Genomic DNA, 21084 nt, shown 5'->3' with positions numbered 1-21084 from the left:
GGCCATGTGCAACTTCCAGGAAGTATCCCTAAAGGGAAGAGTGGACTTCCAGGTAGAATCTTTAAAGGGTGTACACTCTGCTTTCCTTTGTCCTTCCTACCTGCTGGATTGTTGATGTGATGGCTGGAGTTGGAGCAGTCTTTTTGTGTCCGGCTTATTTCACTTAGCAGAACGTCTTTAAGGTCCGCTGTGGTGTAGCATGTATCAGAATTCCATTCCTTTTTAGCCTGAATAACATGCCATTTCATGTCTGTACCTCATTTTGTCTATCCATTCATCTACTGGTGGACATTTGGGTTGTTGCCACCCTTCACCTGTTGTGAATAGTGAGCATTGATGTATAGGTATCTGTTTGATTCTCTGCTTTCAGCTCTTTTGTGTAGAAGTGGGATCGCTGGATCATTTGGTAATGCCACTTTTTGAGGAGTTGCCACACACCCTTTTATGGTGCCTCTATCATTTTAACATCCCTACCAGTAATGCCTAAGTGTTCCGATTTTTTCACATTCTCACCAACACTTGTTATTTTCTGTTACTTTGATAGTAGCCATCCTAAGGGATATGAAGCTGTATCTCATCGTGGTTTTGATTTGCATTTCCCAGATGATCAGCGATGTTGAAGGTCTTTTCCCGTGCTTGTTGGCCATCTGTATATCTGCTTGGGAGAAATGCCTGTTCAAGTCGGTTGCCCATTTTTAAATTAGATTGCTTGTTTTTAAAAGCTACCATTATTATTTGTTAAAGCAAGTTTTCTGCTGTCATTTAAACGTAAAATGAATCATAACCGCACATTGCCCTGTTGCTCTGGTCGTAACGAGAACCCCTTGGGTGGGGGAAGGTCACGGAGACGTAGTGTCCCAATTCTTGAAGCCAGCTAACATTGCCTCTGGGTCAGGTGCAGAGAGAGCAGTGATTTGCCTCAGGTTACCTGCTTGGAGGCTGAGCAGAGACGGAGGGACTTAGGACTACTGCCTTCTCATGCAGGAATTTACATCTCACCGCCTCCAACTAGAGAGCTCTACAAACAGTCATTTATAAGCCTTAGATACTCTTTTAAAAAGCATGTTTATTTATTTTTGAGAGAGAGAGCACAAGAAAGGGAGGTACAGACAGACAGGGGGACAGAGGATCTGAAGTGGGTTCCCCGCTGACAGCGCAGAGCCCGATGGGGAGCCCGAACTCCCCAACCGTGAGATCATGACCTGAGCTGAAGTCAGATCTCAACAAACTGAACCACCCAGGCGCCCCAACCTTAGATACTCTTGTCCAGGGGCTGTGGGATGCTGTGAACTGTGTGCTAAGCATGGGAAACTTCACTATCAAACTGGGAAGTTATCTACCTAAAAACAGGTCCCCTCTTAGCATTAATGGTAATAGTAATGAGAACAATAACAATAATTAGTTTAGGAGAGTTTGGGGGAAGGGGATACTTTGGATGACATTTATAAACAAAAGCTGTGTGTTGCTGCTTTCTGTATCTCTTGATAAAAGAGAAAAAAGTTAATTATGCAGGTATCACAAACAGTGATCATTTATACACAATGCGTAAAAATGCTCGCCTAGCCTGGTTGACTCCGGAGCACGACAGGTGTCATTTTGAGAGCCTGAAGCAGGTGGAGGGAAGAGGTAGGAGACTAGGTGGAAGTGGGGATGGGCAGTGAGGTGCTATGAACCCCCTGTGAGGGCCCCCCACGTCCACAGGAAGGGAGCGGCCAGGTTCTTTGAGTTGCCAGATTGGCATGGTTGACTCTGCCGTGTCCACAGCTGTCCTGTGATAGACACGCCTCCAGATGAGTGCTCTAACTCTTCGCTTGGCTTGGTAGCTGTAGGCGTGCAGGTGGCTACTGGTCAGGGACGTCGCGTGCTTTAATTGACCCCTTCCTCAGCCATGAGGTCATCACATTCACAGCGTCGAGTTTGTGGTTCTGGGTAGTGTACGGGGCTCATCCGTAATTGGCGGCTCACGTGGTCCCCTCGACGGGCAAAGCTCTCGAGAATTGTTTCTAAAAGGCTGACCTCATGCAACCCTTTTATTGACTCTGTGGTCTTTTGTTTCTTTATGACACGAGTGCAATTCAGTGTAGAAAAAATGATAAATACAGAGAAGCAAAAGGAAGGGGGGGAAAAAAACCTCCCTGTAACTTTCCTTGGAGTTAGCCTCTGTCATTATCTTGTTTTATGTATTTCCAGACTCTACTATGCATCATGACAGAAAGATATACGTTGAAAAGGCACTACCTCTCCTCCCTGCCTAGGAGGATTACAATATTTAAAAATACTGAGGTCAGAGAGATGAGCAAGCCTGACTGCTTATTCACATCTTTAAAAAGCTGGAAAAAACCCCCAGTGTCTTAGAGAAAGAAACACTAAGAGTTCAGGTGTACTCATCTTCCACAGTATCACATGGGATAAAGACAGAAGTACCGAATGGAATGCGTTAGCTTTTGTGCGCTGTGTCGCCAGGCGTGTTGCTCAGCGGGCACTGTTTTCCCTGTGGCAGGAAGCAGGAAGCAGGTTGCTGAGTGCAGTTCGGGCACAGGCACCCTAGCGGGGTGGCTGTTCTGCGCTCCACCCCTGCATTAAGGCTCTGCCAGCAGCTCTTATTGGAAAGCGCTGTGTTATCATGTTATTGGGAAGTGGGACTTGATCGACCCTTGTTTTGGGTCACAGATTCACCCAGCGTTTCCAAGCAGACTTTTTTGATGCACGTTTACGTTAATGTCTGGGCAATTTTATGTTTGTTTTTTTTTTGTACTGCTTCACAAGAAGCCTTCAAAAACAATAGTTAAAAAAGTTTTTTATTAAATGTGTATTTATTTTGAGAGAGAGAGCACAAGTGAGGGAGGGGCAAAGAGAGAGGGAGACACAGAATCCAAACAGGCTCCAGGTTCTGAGCTGTCAGCACAGAGCCCAACATAGGGCTCGAACTCAGGAACCATGAGATCATGACCTGAGCCAAAGTTGGATGCTCAACCGACTGAGCCACCCAGGTGCCCCTAAAAAAAAAAAAAAAAAAAAAATTTAAGTTTATTTATTTTTAGACAGAGAGAAAGAGAGAGCAAGACAGAAAGACAGACAGACACAGAATCCCAAGCAGGCTCCACACTGCTAGAACAGAGCCTGATGCAGGGCTTGAACCCACAAAACCACGAGATCATGACCTGAGCCGAAGTCAGACACTTAACCAGCTGAGCCACCCAGGTCCCCAATAGTTTTTTTTTTTTTTTATATGAAATTTGAACATCGCTTCTGTTGCTTTTCTATTAATGCTATTTGTTGCAAATATTTTTTTTGAGATTTTAAAACTGTTTTGTGTGTAAAATACTGCTTATGTTTTTCACTGTTTCATTGTTTCGTTTGCCAATGTATCTTTTCAAGTGGCATGCAGTGTTTGTAACAGTTTGTCGTCAACTATGGCTACAAAACTGAATTCAGTTGTATGAGGGATCATACTTCCAAGTAAAACAAATACAAAATGTTCTGGTCTTACTGTCTTCAAAATCAGCTCCTTTGTTGTCATGTGGTTTACTGTGATTGCTGCATTTAGAAAAGGTGTTTTCTCTTGGCCCAAAAGGGGCCATCAATAAATTAGGGTTATAAATAAATAATACACACTTTACTTCCCTTATTTAGTTGTAACATTAAACTATAAATTTAGAAAGGGATGATAAAACTTAAAAAAAACATGTAAAAATAGCAAGATATAAAAATAACTATGTTTACTTTTTCTCATTTTTTAAATACACTGTTGGCTTATACTTAACACAGTGACCGTAAATGTCATACATTATGATGGGGCCCTCCCAGTGCATGACCAGATTGGTTCACGATGTGACTTCTGAACTGGTCTATACTGTGTTCAGAGGAACGGGTCCACCGAACACGCATTTGGTGGCACAGTGATGTCCAGTTGCCGTAAAAGTTTCCAGACCCTTCTTGCTTTGTATACTTCCCTCATCGTGGATGAGGAGTGAACGTTCTGGGACTGGGCACTGGTCTGCGGACCAGACTTTGAGCCCCACTGCTACAGAGGAGATTGGGGTCAGAGGGGCTCAGAAAGCAGTCAGTCAACATGTTTCTTCAAATGAGCTTCAAATATTCTTATTATAATGGGCTTTTGGGGGCTGCCTCAATGAGTTTATCGAAGGTTATTCTAAGTAGTCAGCACCATAATGCTAAGAGTACGAATTAACAAGTGCATAAATACTCTGCTTTCCACGAAGCAGCTGGCGTGGGAGCAGTGCTTTTATTGTAGACGTAGTCAGAAGTCGAGTGTCAATATGAAAACCAACAGAACCTGGATCCCAAAGCCAGCTCTCCAAAATCAGCCTGACCTAGGACCTCTGTTTTTCCTCTCGGCTTCTTGGAAGCAGTGCCTCGCCCTGTGCTCAAGTTCAAGGACGTGCTTTGCCTTCTGCTGTTTGAGCCAGCCCATGCTCACTGCTTTAGTCTCCTCATATAGCACCTTGACCTGCTTTCTAACAGGATGTTTTGATCTCTTTCCCAGAGAACATGGTAAGGAGTGTAAGGGGAGGCCATGAGGGTAGTATTTAAAAGATTAGCAGCCCTTGGGGCGCCTGTGTGGTTCTGTTGGTTGAGCGTCCAACTTCGGCTCAGGTCGTGATCTCGAGGTTCATGAGTTCAAGCCCGCGTCGGGCTCTGTGCTGACAGCTCAGAGCCTGGAGCCTGCTTCGGATTCTGTGTCTCCCTCTCTCTCTCTCTGCCCTTCCCCTGCTCGTGCTTTCTCTCTCCCTCTCCCTCCCTCTCTCTCAAAAATAAACATTAAAAAATGAAATAAAATAAAAGTTTAGCAGCTCTTAAAAACGAATGATACAAGCAGACCGAATCACTGTGTTTTTTTAGACCTTTGCCTCTAAGAGAGAAATTTATATATTTCTCAATTTTTCATTCTGCCTTCATAAGCTTGTGCTGAAAATGAATATTCTGGATGAAATAAGTCAGCACTTTTGGAGAATGCCTTTCTCTTTCAAAGCAACAGTTTCAAGCCATAAGGTATGCATCGAGTTTATTTCTGTTCTAACCAAAATTCTCAAAGGATGCAGGTGGGTTGATGTGAGAAATACGGCACATCCCCTCTGAGCAGTTACGATACCACATTGTCTTTTGGGGGCAGTGTAACGGGAACGTGATGTGACTATACATGAATATCTATATTTTTATTCCATTCATTCATTTGTTCATTCGGCGTTCTCAAAGTATGTTTTCCACGTGCCAGAATATTTGCTGACTGTTGGGATTATGAGCATATCAAGACGTTCTCTCTTTAGGGTGCTCACAATGGAGTAGGGGAGGCAGCCTCTAAGATGTTGCGGTAAGGGCTCTGACGAAAATGACTCATGTCGGGGCGCCTGGGTGGCGCAGTCGGTTAAGCGTCCGACTTCAGCCAGGTCACGATCTCGCGGTCCGGGAGTTCGAGCCCCGCGTCGGGCTCTGGGCTGATGGCTCAGAGCCTGGAGCCTGTTTCCGATTCTGTGTCTCCCTCTCTCTCTGCCCCTCCCCCGTTCATGCTCTGTCTCTCTCTGTCCCAAAAATAAATTAAAAATGTAAAAAAAAAAAAAAAAAAAAAAAAAAAAAAAAGAAAATGACTCATGTCAACACCTGCCGTGTTTCAAAGGTATTACTCTCAGTGCTTTACATTTCTTAAAATGTCGGATAGTTGCCACAGTTTTATCCCGCGGGTGCTCTTATGGGCACTTGGCAGATGGAGCAAGCGAGAGACAGAAGAGGTGAGGAATCGCCCGAGGGCACACAGCTTGTGAGTGGGGGAGCTGAGATTCAAAGCCGTCTGGCTGAGCTCTGCTCCCAGCTCCGCACTGGGACGGAGGTGGGCAGGTGCTCCGGGAGGAGCCACGGAAGGGGTGTTTCACCAAGACCTTCCAGGCATCAGGGATGGCTTCCCAGAGGGGCTGCTACATGCATTGGTTGTAAAGGGCAAGTCAGAATGATCTGGAACGAGCAAGGAGGCGGATTCCAAGAAGTGCATGCAAAGCGCGCGGCTGGAGTGCTAGGCGCATTCCGGAGACAGCCAGCGGTGCACCGAGGCTGCACCGTAGGAACGGGCAGTGGAATGGCCAGAGATGACCCACAAGGTAGGAGTGGGGACCTCCAAGTCACGTTGTTGGCTCCTCTTGGAACTTTTTTTTCCAAGGCTTCAAATACAGCCTGAAGGATAAAGAAACCTGAGATGCTTTAATAAATAGTTTCACTAGTCACAATGACAAACATCTCAAGAATGTTTTTATTTGATATGTGATTACTACAACTCTGAGAGCTTTAAAAAAATTATTGTAAAAAATTTGCTTGGGAAGAAATGACTCACTTGAAGTGTGAGTGAGTGAATTGTGAGTATTAGCAAGGATACAGTTAGAGATCTCCTTTAAGAGATCCCGTGGCTGAGTGTTAGAGCCGCACCGTTAACTTAGGGAATAATGCTGCTTGTGTGTTGGAGGCAGGGAGTTCAAATGCACAGATTCGAGTTCAGTTCCTCCCAGGCAGGTGAAATTCTATGCCTTAGTCCTATGATTGCCTCTAGCGCAAAGCCACATAGGCACTTCATTTCTGAAGGGGGGAGCATCCGAGTCTAGGACTTTGATTCTCTGCGACGGTTATGTGGAAAACAAGCTCAGACACGTGAGAGCCCTGTTGCACGGGCTCATATTGTTGAACGTGCCATTGTCACGTGACAGAACCCTCAGACACTACCTGGCGGGTGAATTCTTATTTTGCTCACGACGAACTTCTCAGAGGTAATTTACAGAAGTCTTACGTGTGGCTGCTCCGTTTTAATCCAGTCTGCACCGCGTGGGAAATTAACCTTTGTTTTCATTTCCTTTCTGTTCATTTCATGGGTGTGCACCACACCTGCGCGTGTATAGGTCTGTTAGCTGTGTGATACGGAAGGAGTCCCAGGAAGCCTTTTAAAAGCTCGGGATTGGCCGAGCCTCATTTTCCTCGTTGTCAGCCCGCTTTCGATGTCCTCTGTTGATCCGGCTCAGGATGCAAAGAGGAATGCTAGTTGGTGAGTTGCAGTTAATGGTGGAGAGTGAAAAGCCCAGAGTTTGGCTAAAACGAGGATGTATCCCATGCCCCCACTGAGCTGATGGCCTGTGGCGGGTGCATCCCGGTGTAGCCTCCGAGGGGTGTCCTCCAGGATGTGCCCACCTCTCTTCCTTGCGGTCCGGCACCTGGGCAGTCCGGGGGTGAGCCAGAGTCCCAGAGGCTCCTTCCAGAACAGCCACTTGCTTAAATGGGGGTTGAAGGCCGCGTCTGCCGTCTGTCGCTTCCCAGGCTTACGCACTCCGTGTGTAGGCTGGATGTCAGCGCACCAAAGGCCAAGATTGTTCTGTGCTCACCTTTGTGAACAGCTCTGCTGGCTCATTGATCTTGTGAATCTGTTGGACTGAGCTACCACAATGGCTCACGTCATGTCAGAATTCCTCTTCAGAGCAGATTCTCACTTGGAAGGGCACTCATGTGGAGTGGGGTGGAGAACATCTAAGCAAAGTCTAGAAGTTCCGGTGGTAAACTTGAACCAATTCAGCCTTACCTTGGGCTGACCTTGCACGGCCACCTGGAACTGTCTTGGGTTCAGGGGCCTACTGTCTTTGAGGTAGGCTAATGTTGCTTTTTGGATGTATCTGTGGGGGGACTGGTTTCATTTATGTATCAGTCAGCTTTTGCTGCAGTGACAAACAGCTCTAAAAAAACCTCAGTGCCTTAGAAGAACAGAGGAGGCGGCAGTGGGAGGAAACTTGAGGGCAAGCAGAAACGTGTCATTCCTCTTTAAGTTGCCACCTGGGACTGGCGCACGTTCACTTTTGCCTGCATTTATTGGTCAAAGTGAGGCACGTGGCCAAGCTCAAAGCTAAGGGGGAGGCACATATACTTTGGCCGCTAGAAGGCAAGAGCATGCCGTAAGACCACAAGACAGTGCATCGAGCTGCCGTATCCTATTACAGGAGAGAGGGAGCTAAGAGTTGGAACGGTAGTCCACGGTAATCTGCCACAATCCATTTATCACATACGGGAGTTCGTCTGTTACTTCAAGGGACCTCATCCAGCCCATGTCTTCCAATACCACCCATGTGCTGATGACTCCCCGTGTCTCCATCCCTAACTATGCCCGCTCTCGAAAGCCTATATCCAACTGTTGACTTGGCCTTTCACTTGGACACCGAATGGGCATCTTTAAACCTGTTCCTCCCGTAGTCTGTGCTCTCTTAACAAATTGTGGAAATCCTCCACATCCTCCCCAACTTCTTCCTGCGGTGCCAGGGGTGAAGTATATTGCAGTATCTAACGTCCTTCTAACCAAACAAGTCTGTGCTTGGTGAGTGTGTGTAAGTAGCTTCCAAATGGATTCCACTTTCCAAGCTCTTTAGGGCTGTTGTTTCGGGACCAGATTTACCAGACCGATGCCCCCCTACCCCCAACGCTGCAATGGGAAAATTGACTTAGCCCCGGGCGGTGGACAGAAAGGCCTGTCCTTGGATGAACCTGGATGGTGGAGTCCACATTTGACCCTGCCCATTTGTCTCCAAAATCCATGCTTTTTCTCTACAATGATGTCATTGATAATGTCATTTGCTTGTGGCATCCTTAACGTCTTGATGATGGGAACATTTTAAGGGTTTAGAATATCTGTTTTCTAATTTATTAAAAACCAGTTCCTTACCCACGAGATAGTGGAACCTGTATTTTAAAATGAATAAAACCAGTGTTCTCTATCTTTGGTCCTTTTCAAGTCACGATAGCGTTCCTTCTGCAGACAGAGTGACCTCAGAGCCGTGGAGCTCGTTGGAGTTTTGTAGCTATAAGCCAGAGGTCCGTTTGGCTAGCGCCCACGGGGCAGGACAGATGAATTGGCACTGGTTTTAGTCCTCGGAGTAAAGAGCAGGAACGAAAGAACGAATCGTAGCTTCGACGCTGCACAGTCTTTCCACCCCCTACACCAAACCAAGCCCACAACTGACCACATAAAACCAGACCAGACGAAAGAGCTAAATAGCAGATCCTTTGTGAAGACACCAGGTCACGTTGAGGGAATATAGTACTGATTTATGGATTCTCTTTATCTAACACTTAAAATGCTGATTTACAGAGGGAACACAGCCCAGATACTCTGACGGAGTAGAGCACTTTTGCTTGGCCGGCGTTCCGTGGGTTTTCAACGGGCTGTTCACTGGGTGTTTTCCCATTCAAGCGTGTCAAGCTTTGTGAGTTGGAATCACACTACACACGTTCAAGACTCATCCAAAGACTGCAAACTCTACCAAGTGTCCCCTTTCCTTTGGGGATTGATCCTGGCCATTAGACCATAACCTACATATTTTTCTTCCTCTTTTGTTTATGTTGGTATTCTCATAATAACCATGATGAATTATACCTCAGGATAAAATTAATGCTCCCAGTACTGGAAAGTGATAGCAATGATGCTACTTTAAGCCAGAATACTATAAATTCCTGGCTATAACAGCACTCTGAGATGGGACAATAGCTTGACTGGCTAATTTATGAAGCCATAAAGCCGGTAATAAATTCTGGTCCTGTAAACGGTGTCAGGCGATGTAGATTGAAACATAATAGATTCAGCTGATACGTCGTGCAGGGCCTCCGGAGCTACCCCCATTAGCTAGAATCTCAGAAAAGTGATGCTCGTAGGTTGGCTAGAAGATCTCATGCACCATCGTTTTAATTAATGTGGAGGACTAAAGGCCATAGTGTTAAGGAACTGGGAGGCCAGGTAGTGAAGTAGGCTTGAGATGAACCGGGAGAGGAGGAAGAAGGGGAGAGGGAAGAGACGTCACATCTTGGGACAGGTCGTTTGTATGCGTTGAACACTCTTCTCTGGCCCTCTGGACACCAGGTACGTGGGCCACGATTCCAGACCCCTTTGGCTGGTGAAGCTAGAGTCCCTGAAATACTTTCAGCTCAGCGTCTGGGCTGCCTGGGGGGTGAGGCAGGAACTAGATCTCCGGGTCGAGTTCATCCCCGATGCCATCCTGGAGACATGGGGGACGTGGATGGCAACAGATCACAGAGCCCGCATTCGATTTGATTTGGAATATCTGGCGGACCCGGTGGTCTTCCTGCCTAACCCAGCTTTACGTGACCTTTGTCGAATTACATCTTCGTAATATATTTGGGTCCTCTTCGGTTCCTTCCTCAGATACTATCTTTGATTTATTTATTTATTCCTTTGTTGTTTTAAATTTTCAACATTTATTTATTTTTGGGACAGAGAGAGACAGAGCATGAACGGGGGAGGGGCAGAGAGAGAGGGAGACACAGAATCGGAAACAGGCTCCAGGCTCTGAGCCATCAGCCCAGAGCCTGACGCGGGGCTCGAACTCACGGACCGCGAGATCGTGACCTGGCTGGAGTCGGACGCTTAACCGACTGCGCCACCCAGGTGCCCCTGTTGTTTTAAATTTTGTTTGATGTTTATTTATCTTTGAGAGAGAGAGGGGGAGAGAGAGAGAGAGAAAGGAGACACAGAATCCCAACCCATGGACTGTGAGATCATGACCTGAGCCAAAGTCGGACGCTCAACCGACTGAGCCATCCAGGTGCCCCTGCTGTCTTTGATTTATTAAGTACTGGCTACATTTTCGGAACTGGGTTCGACTCTGGAACACAGAGTGACCCACTTAATTGTCCCAGCACTCTGGGGCGTAAGTATGATTTTATTCTCATTTGATAGCTGTGAAACTGAGGCACAGAGTGGAGCTTTGGCCAGAGTCACGCTGCTGGTGAGTGGCCGAGGGGAACTGGAACCCATTTCAATTAATTAACCCACATCAATCTCCGTGCCCGCTGTCTCCCATCACAGGGGTAAAACACTTTCTTCAGCAGAAGGCGATGCTGGGTGGTCCTGGGTGTCCTGTTGTGCCCGACACGGTGTGGGTTTTGTGTTCTATTGACAGCATAGCTACATCGCCAGTAGGCCATTGCCTTTTGCTGGAAGAATCTGCTGAAAGGCTGAGTATTGCCCATTTTATTGTTATGTTTTCAAAAATTTTTGTTCCTTTTCTTTCTTTCTTTTCCTTTTTGTTTTTTTTTTTTTTGTCCCCAAATGAGGAGACGGACTTGTTCTTGCCCACCTTATGGTTGTGGCAGTTTAAAATGTCACCAGCGAGGGGCACCTGAGTGGCTCAGTTGGTTGAGCATCCGACTTCGGCTCAGGTCATGAGCTCCTGGTTCGGGAGTTCGAGCCTTGGCCTCGGGCTCGCTGCTGTCAGCACAGAGCCTGCTTCTGATTCTGATGCGCTGTCCCTCGCGCTCTCTGTGCCCTTCCCCCGCTGGTGCTCGCTATCTCAAAAATAAACATTAGAAAAAACTGTCACCAACTAAGCCTCTTGCTTTTGGGGCCAAAGAATGTCTGTTAGGTTCCATTTGCTCTAAGTTGCCTTTCGATTATCGCTCTGTGTTACGTTTTCATTGTGGGCTGTGATTTTTACGGGACTTGCACCGTTCTGCCAGTTTATGGATTCTGATGTTCGCTGCTTCCGTTCCTACCTCCTCCTGCATGCATCTGTTTATTCTCGGGTCATCTTTTTCTGCCCTCTTTTGGCAAAGGCTGCAAGGTCACTTTCACTACCCCCCCCCCCCCCCCCCCCCCAAGGAGGGTCTTACTTCCAGCTTCCAGTTGAGGCTGCATTGTTGTGGTGCATTCTGCCCGTTTTCCCCGCGTGGCTTTGCCTTGATTCTCTGTGTTCTTTTCCTCTCTAGTCTGCCTGCCGGTGTTCTGGAAGCTTCTATCCCCGTCCTCCACTATTGGCCAGTAAGTGTTCAGGCCCGCTCCTGAACGGCTCCTGGCCGGCCCTGCCCTGCGAGGAGCCGCTCCTGCTGACTCAGGGCCACCAGGCGTCCCTCCCCTCTCTGCTGGCTATGCGGGTGGCCGCGCGGGGTACAGTGGGGCCTTCCTTCCCCGCCACTCTGCTCTGGACAGGGGTTTCTCCTTGTACTCCCTCAGCGGCGGACTCTCAGCGAACTCTAGGGAACAGTGACAAGTGGCGTCCAGTTTGAATCTGAACAAATCCCATGGCACGTTTACAGTGAGCCGCGAATAATGGCGACGCTACAGGACATTTCTACCGCACTTAGGGCAGAAGCTCTCCTGGTGCCTCCAGTCATTATGTGCCTTGGAAACGAGCACAGGGGCGCCTGGCTGGCTCAGTCGGCAGAGCGTGAGACTCTTGATCTCAGGGTCATGAGTTCGAGCCCCATGTTGGTTGTAGAGACCACTTAAAAATAAAATCTTTTTAAAAAAATTTTTTTTATTTAAATAAATTTTTTTTAACATTTATTTATTTTGAGACAGAGAGAGGCAGAGCATGAACGGGGGAGGGGCAGAGAGAGAGGGAGACACAGAACCGGAAGCAGGCTCCAGGCTCTGAGCCATCAGCCCAGAGCCCCACGCGGGGCTCGAACTCACGGAACGTGAGATCGTGACCTGAGCTGAAGTCGGACGCTCAACCGACTGAGCCACCCAGGCGCCCCAAAATAAAATCTTTTTTTAAAAAAAGAGTGAGTGTAGGATTGGCATTGCCTCTGGTGGGGGGGGGGGGGCGGGAATTGGTGAGGAAGGAGGTTTAACCATGTGCCTGCTACATGTATTTGTTCCTTTAAAAACCTGTCAAGACCATTACAAAGGAAGGCATGGGTATGTTCTTTTTTTAAAATTTTTAATATTTTTTTTTAAAGTTTATTTACTCTGAGAGAGAGAGCACAAGCAGGGGAGGGGCAGAGAGAGGGGTGGACAGAGAATCCCAAGCAGGCTCTGCACTGTCAGCACAGAGCCGGATGCAGGGCTCGATCTCACGCACGGTGAGATCATGACCCGAAATCAAGAGTTGGGTGGTTAACCGACTGAGCCCCCCAGGCGCCCCTAAATCTCTGCCTTTTAGACATACTAACCATGCCATTGAATCTTAGAATTGGTCATCTCTGCCCAAATTCATGAGGGCTTAGGGAACACTTCCCAAGGCACAGCGGGGTTATTGATGTGACTGTGTGACTGTGTCATCCACAGGTGGGTTTGCACAAGCAGAAGGGGACCCGGTTCCTCAGGTCTTTTTGCTGGAAATTCGGGCAGGTGAGGTCATGAAATGCTGTCTCTTCTCAGTGCATCTTGACGCATGGATTGGCTTTTGCAGGGAGGAGCATCTCATTGTTTCCTTGGGGAAGCTCCGCGAAATTGCCTGGTGCTCCGTGTAGTGGCATTTTTAGAAACCTTTAGAATCCTTTGGCTCCACAAACATTTCAGAAATCAAAGCTGAACTCTATTTAAAACCAAGAGTCACCTCCATTCATTGAGAGGCATTAGTTAGACTGTGTTTCCGCCCTGGAACTCTTGAGGGCTTACGATATAAATACACGAGGGAGGGGAGGACAGACTGATTGTATGTGTCAACTTGACCGGGCCACAGGGCATCCAGGTGTTTGGTCAGACTTGACTCTGGGTCTGTGAGGGTGTTTCTGGATGAAATGAACGTTTGAGTCAGTAGACTGAGTAAAGCATGTTGCTTCTCCTAACGAGGGTGGGCCTCATCCTATCAGTGGAAGGATGATTCACCTTCCTGTGAATAACAGGGGACTTCTCCTGCCTGACATCTGGCAGGATACATCAGTTTTTTCCTGCCTTCATGCTTGAATCGAGACACCAACCCTTGGGTTCTGAGGCTGCCTGCTTTCAGGCTGGAACTTCTGCTGGTGGCTTTCCTGGTTCCCCAGCTTGTTGCCTGCAGATCTTCTACGGGGACTTCTCAGCCTCCGTAATTGTGTGAGCCAGTAGCTTACAATAAATGTCTTTACACACACACACACACACACACACACACACACACACACACATCTTGTGTCTCTGGACAAGCTTGACCAATACATCTCTTCAACTTTGGGTGTTTCCAGACTTAAGTTCCCTTGTTTCTGGACCCTTCTTCAGTTCAGTCCAGTTCAGCAGACGTTTACTGACTGTGTGCTGTGTTCCTGGGGTGGCGCTGAATAGGAGGAGAGTGACGTCCTTCTTCTCAGTGTGATCCCGGGTGAGTGTAGGCAGTAACCCGTGCCTTTAACATATCCCTTCTCTGTTTAGTTCATCAAAACTTTTTTCAATTTTTTAAAATTTGTTTTATTTTTGATGTTGTTTATTTATTTATTGGGGGGGGTCAGAAAGGGAGAGGGAGAGGCAGATAGAGAGAGAGAGAGAATTGCAAGGAGGCTGCACGCTGTCAGCACTGAACCTGATGCAGGGCTCGAACCCACGAACTGTGAGACCTGAGCCGAAATCAAGAGCTGGAAGCTTAACTGACCATACCACCCAGGTGCCCCCCGGTTCAAATTTGTGCCGAATGGTTAAGAGATGAAAATAGCTTAGTGCCTTAATAACCAATCATTCACTCATTCCCTGAATACTTCTTAGTGCCCACTATGTGTCCGGTGTTAGACCACAGACAGGAGACACCGTGTAAGTGTGGCTACGGTCCTCAAGCCAGAGGCAAGCCGTTGTGAGTGCTTCCTGGCTCATAAGCGCTGACTGGATGCACATCTTCCCAACTCCGCATTCAGTGACATCGTGCTGGTGGCTGGAAGGCGGCCACAGTGGAGTGTTTGCACCATGGAAATTGGCAGTCCCTACAAATTGGGTTTGTTTGTTTTCTCCCCCAAGGAAAGAACACTTTTACCAGTACAGCACTGCCTCAATCTCACATTGTAATAATCAGCCATCATTTAGCACGAACATTATTATTTAATGTCGTTATTTTTTAAAATTTATTTTGGGAGAGGGAGAGACTGAGAGAGCATGCACATGTGCAGGCAGGGGAGGGACAGAGAGAGAGAGGGAGAGAGAGAATCCCGCACAGGCTCCGTGCTGTCAGCATGGAGCCCGATGCGGGGCTCGATCCCACGAACTGCGAGATCAGGTCATGAGATCCGAGTCAGGCACTTAACTGACGGAGTCACCCAGGCACCCCTAGTATCATCATTAATATATATTTCTTTATCCGATTTTCTACATGCTGGACACTTTACAGACCTTGTCTCAATATTTTTACAGCTACCTCTGAGGTGGTTTCTGTTCACCAGGGAACCGAGGCTCGGGGATGTATGTCACCGAGGTCGACCAAAAGTTAACATCAGAGCCAGAGTCAGACTCAGCCCTAACGTCAGAGCCCCCGATCCCACCCTCTGGGAGATACTGCCTCCTTTCCGAAGGAAGGACCACATGTGCATTTTGGACAGGTGCCTTCCACACGTCCGGTGGCTTCGCCTAACGGAATAGGACGCAGGGGACTTTCAGGCTCTGTGAAAAGTCAGTCTGGATATTTTGCTCAGATAATCATTTTATTCAGCTAGACAATTTAGCAACTCTCAAGTTTCGCGACATTTGATCTGTTGACGAGGTGGTGGTCTGTGTGTGGGCCCCACCGATTGGTGTTGCCAGTTAAACTCTACCCGCTGTTTATCGAGGCACGAAAGCCAGTGCATCCCCACGATTTCCTGGTGTCTCTCCACTTCTCGTTGTGGTGGGTCATGCCAGCTCTGAAAATCCACTTGCTAGGCAGGGATGCAACCTCTGCCTTGATAAATAAGGAGGGAGGCTTACTGATGTGTTACCTCGGATCCACACTTAGCATTAGTCACAGGCAGAGCTAGCTGGGCAAACCCAGCCTCCCCCGGAGAGAGAGCCTGTCCCAGGAATCTTAGCACATGGCACACCCGGTTCTTGTCGTTGGGTAGGCTGGTTCCCCAAACCAAGAGGGGGCCGAGCTGAGCATCGTCTGTGCCGTCTCTCCCACTTACTGATCAGATGCAAAGTGTCTGTCCTGCATAAGGACCTGCATGGACAGGAGCGGTCCTGGACTGGTCCAGGGCTCAAGGACGTTGTTGATCATGCACCCAGATCCCTTCTACCCCCTGCTCTGCTACCTTCGAGGTGGTTTCATCTGCTTGGTCCCAGGATAACTGCCCACCCCCCCACTGCTCCCCGCCGCAGCGACCTTGAATCTGATTTTGCTGCAAGAAGGAGAATGTCACAAAAGATGGGTAGGGCTTATGGTAGGAGGGTAAAACTTTCCCAGAAATGTAGAGAAGATGTCTGCGTACATCTTCTTGGCCAACACTCTTATGCTCTTATTCTATGGACCCATGGGAGGGGTAAAAGCTATTCCTTCTACATATAAGTTGTGCATCACTGGGGCGCCTGGGTGGCTCATTTGGTTTAGCATCCGACTTTTGATTTTGGCTCAGGTCATGATCTCATGGTTTGTGAGAGTGAGCCAGCCCCACATCGGGTTCTGTGCTGACAGCGTGGAGCCTGCTTAGGATTCTTTCTCGTCCTCTCTCTCTCTCTCTTTCTCTCTCTCTCTCTCAAAATAAATAAATAAACATTAAAAAAATAAGTTGCGTTATTATTTTGGGGAGGAGGAAGGTGCTAGAAAGGAGGCTGGGCTTTGGGCCGTGAGCATAGGTGCTTCTAGCAGGTGTTTTTTTTGTTGTTCGTAAAACCCGAGGAAGGGGTGACTGGGTGGCTCAGTTGGTTAAGCACCTGACTCTTTATTTCAGCTCAGGTCTTGATCTCACGGGTTCATGAGTTCGAGCCCTGTGTTGGGCTCTCTGCTGACAGCATGGAGCCTGCTTGGGATTCTCTCTGCCCTCCCCCTCTCTGACCCTCCCATCTCTTTCTCTCTCTCTCTCAGAATAAATGAATAAATTAAAAAAAAAAAACATACCACAAAAACCCGAGGGAGAAATGCCTCAGGGATTTTCTGAGAAAAAGTTCACTCAATTTCCTCAACTGTCCGATGAGCAGAGTGGGATGACCTCCGAAGTCCCGAGTGGCTCTGAAAGCCTGTGGTTCTGTGTTTCTAAGACACCTTGACTTCAGAGGGCAGGATACAAACGATGAAGACATCTGAGGTTCTGAGTTGACCTTGTGTCTTGAGCAAGGGCTGGCTGTGGAGGTGAGCCCACACCTGCTGTTGGGCGTGGATGGGGTCCTCTCTAGGTAGAATATTCCTCATCTTTTGGGAGCCCACTGCGCATAGACATAGAATCCCTTCTTTGCCATTTTGATGAGAAGGAACGTGGCAACCTCAGGGTCATTTGTCACTCTCACTGTGTCACCAGGACGGCCGTTTGTCCTCTGCGGTGGGTGCTGGGGGAACGGACTGGAGAGGAAGGAAAACAAAGTGACACGGGTGCTTGTGTGTCTGCACGGGGAGCAGGAGGACGCCAGTCTGCAGGTGCGTTGCCTGCTGGTGTTTGCGGATGTCAGCGCTCTGGGGACGGTGCCACTTGGGAGAGGCTTCTCACGTTCTCGGGAAAGCGTCCGACGGCCCGCAAATGGGGAAGGAAGAGCTTCCGTGCTTTCCACGAGGACGGCTTTTCATTGCCGTGGCATGTGGTCGCGTGGCACGCTTTACTGACCGGCTCCGACGGAATGAATTCACCCAGCAGCTCTGGTGACAGCGAGACCGTCGGGTTTCACACTTTGGTCACTTTTTAGGAAACACACACATCCACAATAGGCTGAAAAGTGCTTGTGCCCATTTTCATTTGGGGAACTCAGTCCGACCCGAGGCCAGTGATTTCTTTTTTGAACTCGTGGCAGTTGACCAGCTCCGTCCGATTTGTGAGTTTACCGACCAGTCTTAAGTAAGGCGACTGGTGTCCAGGGCTCCCCTGGAGGGACACGTCCAGACAGGGTGCCTGTGACACCAGTCCCACCGTGTGCTTGACGTGCAGCCGACCACATGACCGTCGGGTTTATGCTGATAAGAACCACCCAACAAATGAGGATGAATCTGGGCATCGGAGCCCCTCCGCCTGAGACGAATAGTTAGCATGTTTGCACATATCATCTGCTGCTTAGAAATGCCCAAGAAAAGAGCTATCATGGTGCAGAGTCACTGTGTTTCCTTTTTAAGATCTGTTTATTCATGAGGATTTAAATAATTCAGTTGCAATGGCAGATGGAGAAAAGCAAAAGACCACGTTTAAAGGGGACACACTGGGTTTAGTATGTGCAGGTGCCCTCCGTGTGAATGGAGTCTGCCCATCGCACGTGATTTAAGCCTTTTAAAAAATAAGCATGTTACAAAGAAGTTACCATGTATAATGATATAAATTGGAAAATAATTTCTTTTCTTTCTTTCTTTTTTAAAGTTTATTTTGAGAGAGACAGAACATGAGCCGGGGAGGGACAGGGAGGGAGAGAGAGAGAGAGAGAGAGAGAGAGAGAGAGAGACAGATAATCCCAAGTGATATCATCACTGTCCGCGCAGAACCCACTGGGGCTCGAACCCACAAACCATGAGATATGACTTGAGCCAAAATCAAGAGGCAGATGCTTAACTGACTGGGCCACCCAGGGACCCCTAAATGGGAAAATATTTTTAAAAACCCAAAGTTTTACTAATACGCTTTAATCAGAAAGCTACTCCGGGGGCATCTGGGTGGCTGAGTCGGGTAAGTGTCGGACTTCAGCTCAGGTCATAATCTTGAGGTTCGTGAGTTCGAGCCCCACGTCCATCTCTGTGCTGACAGCTCAGAGCCTGGAGCCGGCTTTGATTCTGTGTCTCCCTCTCTCTTTGCCCCTCCCCCGCTCATGCTCCCTCTCTCAAAAATAAATAAACATCAACAAATTTTTAAAAAAGTACTCCTATTACTTTATTTCTTAAAAACAGGAAAGAGAGAAAACTCATCCAAATCAATCACATTTTCACCGAACTATTTTTGACAAAGGTTTTCAGGTCCTATTTCAATAGTATTTTCAGCTTTTCTACACACTTCCTGACTATAATTTTGTAAAATGGAATTCTTCGTGGGCAGGACATTGCTAGAGCTTTAGGACATCTTCTGTGTTCTTTTACTTGGTTGGCCTTTGCCAAAGTGTTGGAAATGTCACCGCATTCCTCCTCTTATTTATGAGTTAGAGTACGTGTAACTTACTTGAGAAAAATGGTTTAAAATGTCTCCAACTCGAGTTAGTTTATTTTAAATTTTTTTTTTTCAACGTTTATTTATTTTTGGGACAGAGAGAGACAGAGCATGAACGGGGGAGGGGCAGAGAGAGAGGGAGACACAGAATCGGAAACAGGCTCCAGGCTCTGAGCCATCAGCCCAGAGCCCGACGTGGGGCTCGAACTCACAGACCGCGAGATCGTGACCTGGCTGAAGTCGGACGCTTAACTGACTGCGCCACCCAGGCGCCCCTATTTTAAATTTTTTTAAATGTTTTATGTATTTTTAAGACAGAGAGAGACAGAGCATGAGCAGGGGAGGGGCAGAGAAAGAGGGGGAGACCCAGAATCCGAAGCAGGTTCCAGGCCCTGAGCTGTCAGCACAGAGCCTGTTGCGGGGCTCAAACCCACGGACCGCGAGATCGTGACCTGAGCCGAAGTCCGACGCTCAACCGACTGAGCCACCCAGGCGCCCCACGAGTTAGTTTATTTTATTTTATTTTATTTTATTTTATTTTATTTTTTTTAATTTTTTTTTCAACGTTTATTTATTTTTGGGACAGAGAGAGACAGAACATGAACGGGGGAGGGGCAGAGAGAGAGGGAGACACAGACTTGGAAACAGGCTCCAGGCTCTGAGACATCAGCCCAGAGCCCGACGCGGGGCTCGAACTCACGGACCGCGAGATCGTGACCTGGCTGAAGTCGGACGCTTAACCGACTGCGCCACCCAGGCGCCCCACGAGTTAGTTTATTTTAAAATCAAAGCCGGGGCACCTGGGTGGCGCAGTCGGTTAAGCGTCCAACTTCAGCCAGGTCACGATCTCGCGGTCCGTGAGTTCGAGCCCCGTGTCGGGCTCTGGGCTGATGGCTCAGAGCCTGGAGCCTGTTTCCGATTCTGTGTCTCCCTCTCTCTCTGCCCCTCCCCCATTCATGCTCTGTCTCTCTCTGTCCCCAAAATAAAAAAACATTGAAAAAAAAATTTTTTTAAATCAAAGCCGTTAACATTTTGATCCAGGAAAAGAGGAATCGCACAGAACCAGCGCGAGTTTCACAAACCAGGAAACCAAAGTGTACTCCTCCCCCTTCTGTTTTGACATAGCCTTTCAGGAGTCAGTCAGCAGGGATTTGGTACCTGCTAAGCACGTGCCAGAGCCTGTTCTGGGTGCTGGGGATGGGGCAGCCAGCCAAGCCGACCGATGACGATCCTGCCCTCGAGACCTTCCACGCTCCCTCCCAGGGGACAGTCCAAAAATAGGGCAAACAGGAAATGCCCAACGGGGGTGGGGGGGGGGGGCTGAGCGCTAAGGAGAAAAATAAAGCAGGGACAGCGGATGGAAAAATGTTGGGGGTTAGCGTTTTATGGAGTGGCAGGTAGTAGAGGGGGTGTCATGGCAGGGCAGCCTGAAGGAGATGAGGGGAAGAACATTCCAGATGGAGGGAACACCAGTGCCTCCTGGGTTTGGGGAGCCAGTGTGGGCGGAGTGGAGGTGAAGTCAGAGGAGCAGGGGGACCCATCACGATAGCAATAAGGGGGCTGACAGGCCATAGTAAGGACAGGGTCCAATCTGGTTCTCAGTCAGTGTGAGATGGGAAGCCCAGGAGTGGGGCACTTTGAGATGCACCGGTGACATGACACCTTGGAGGTCTTTACAAGGTTAGGGTGGTTGCCGTGTGGACAGCGGTGTCCAGGGTTGAGGCAGGGATGCGGACTGCCACGGGATGGTCCTGATGAGGCGTGATGGTGGCCTGGACCCGGGAGGCTGCCCTGGGAGGGGGGGTGGGTGGGTGTGCAATATTCTGGATGGATCTGCATGAGCTGTAAGGAGATGGGAGACGACAAGGACGAAGCCGGTGCTTTGGGTCTGAGCCGCTGGCGGGGATCTGGCCCCTGTGTCGCACCTGCCCCTGCCCCTGCCCCTGAGGGTCCTGGGGAAGAGAAGGAGCGTCTGTCAGGGCCAGTTTGGGGCAGCACGGTGCAGGGGAGGGGGGTGGGCAGTGACAAGGAAGAGCCTCTTCCCTTTCAGTCATCTTACCCTAGAGCGTCCCTCCTCCTTCCTGTGAAACACCTTCTGCCCCGTCCTCCGCCTCTCCTTGG

The 21084-nt window shown here is 48.4% G+C and overlaps 1 protein-coding gene across 3 annotated transcripts in view; it reads left to right on the top strand.

The window, feature by feature from the left end:
* Positions 1 to 21084, top strand: part of ERG (ETS transcription factor ERG) — a 250015-nt gene that overhangs the window by 10700 nt on the left and 218231 nt on the right. The gene's annotated exons all lie outside the window — the stretch shown is intronic.

The sequence above is a fragment of the Prionailurus viverrinus genome, chromosome C2 (assembly GCF_022837055.1).
Source record: "Prionailurus viverrinus isolate Anna chromosome C2, UM_Priviv_1.0, whole genome shotgun sequence".
Lineage (NCBI taxonomy): Eukaryota > Metazoa > Chordata > Mammalia > Carnivora > Felidae > Prionailurus > Prionailurus viverrinus.
The sequence above is the reverse complement of the archived record's forward strand: the minus strand, read 5'-3'. Positions and strand labels throughout refer to the sequence as shown.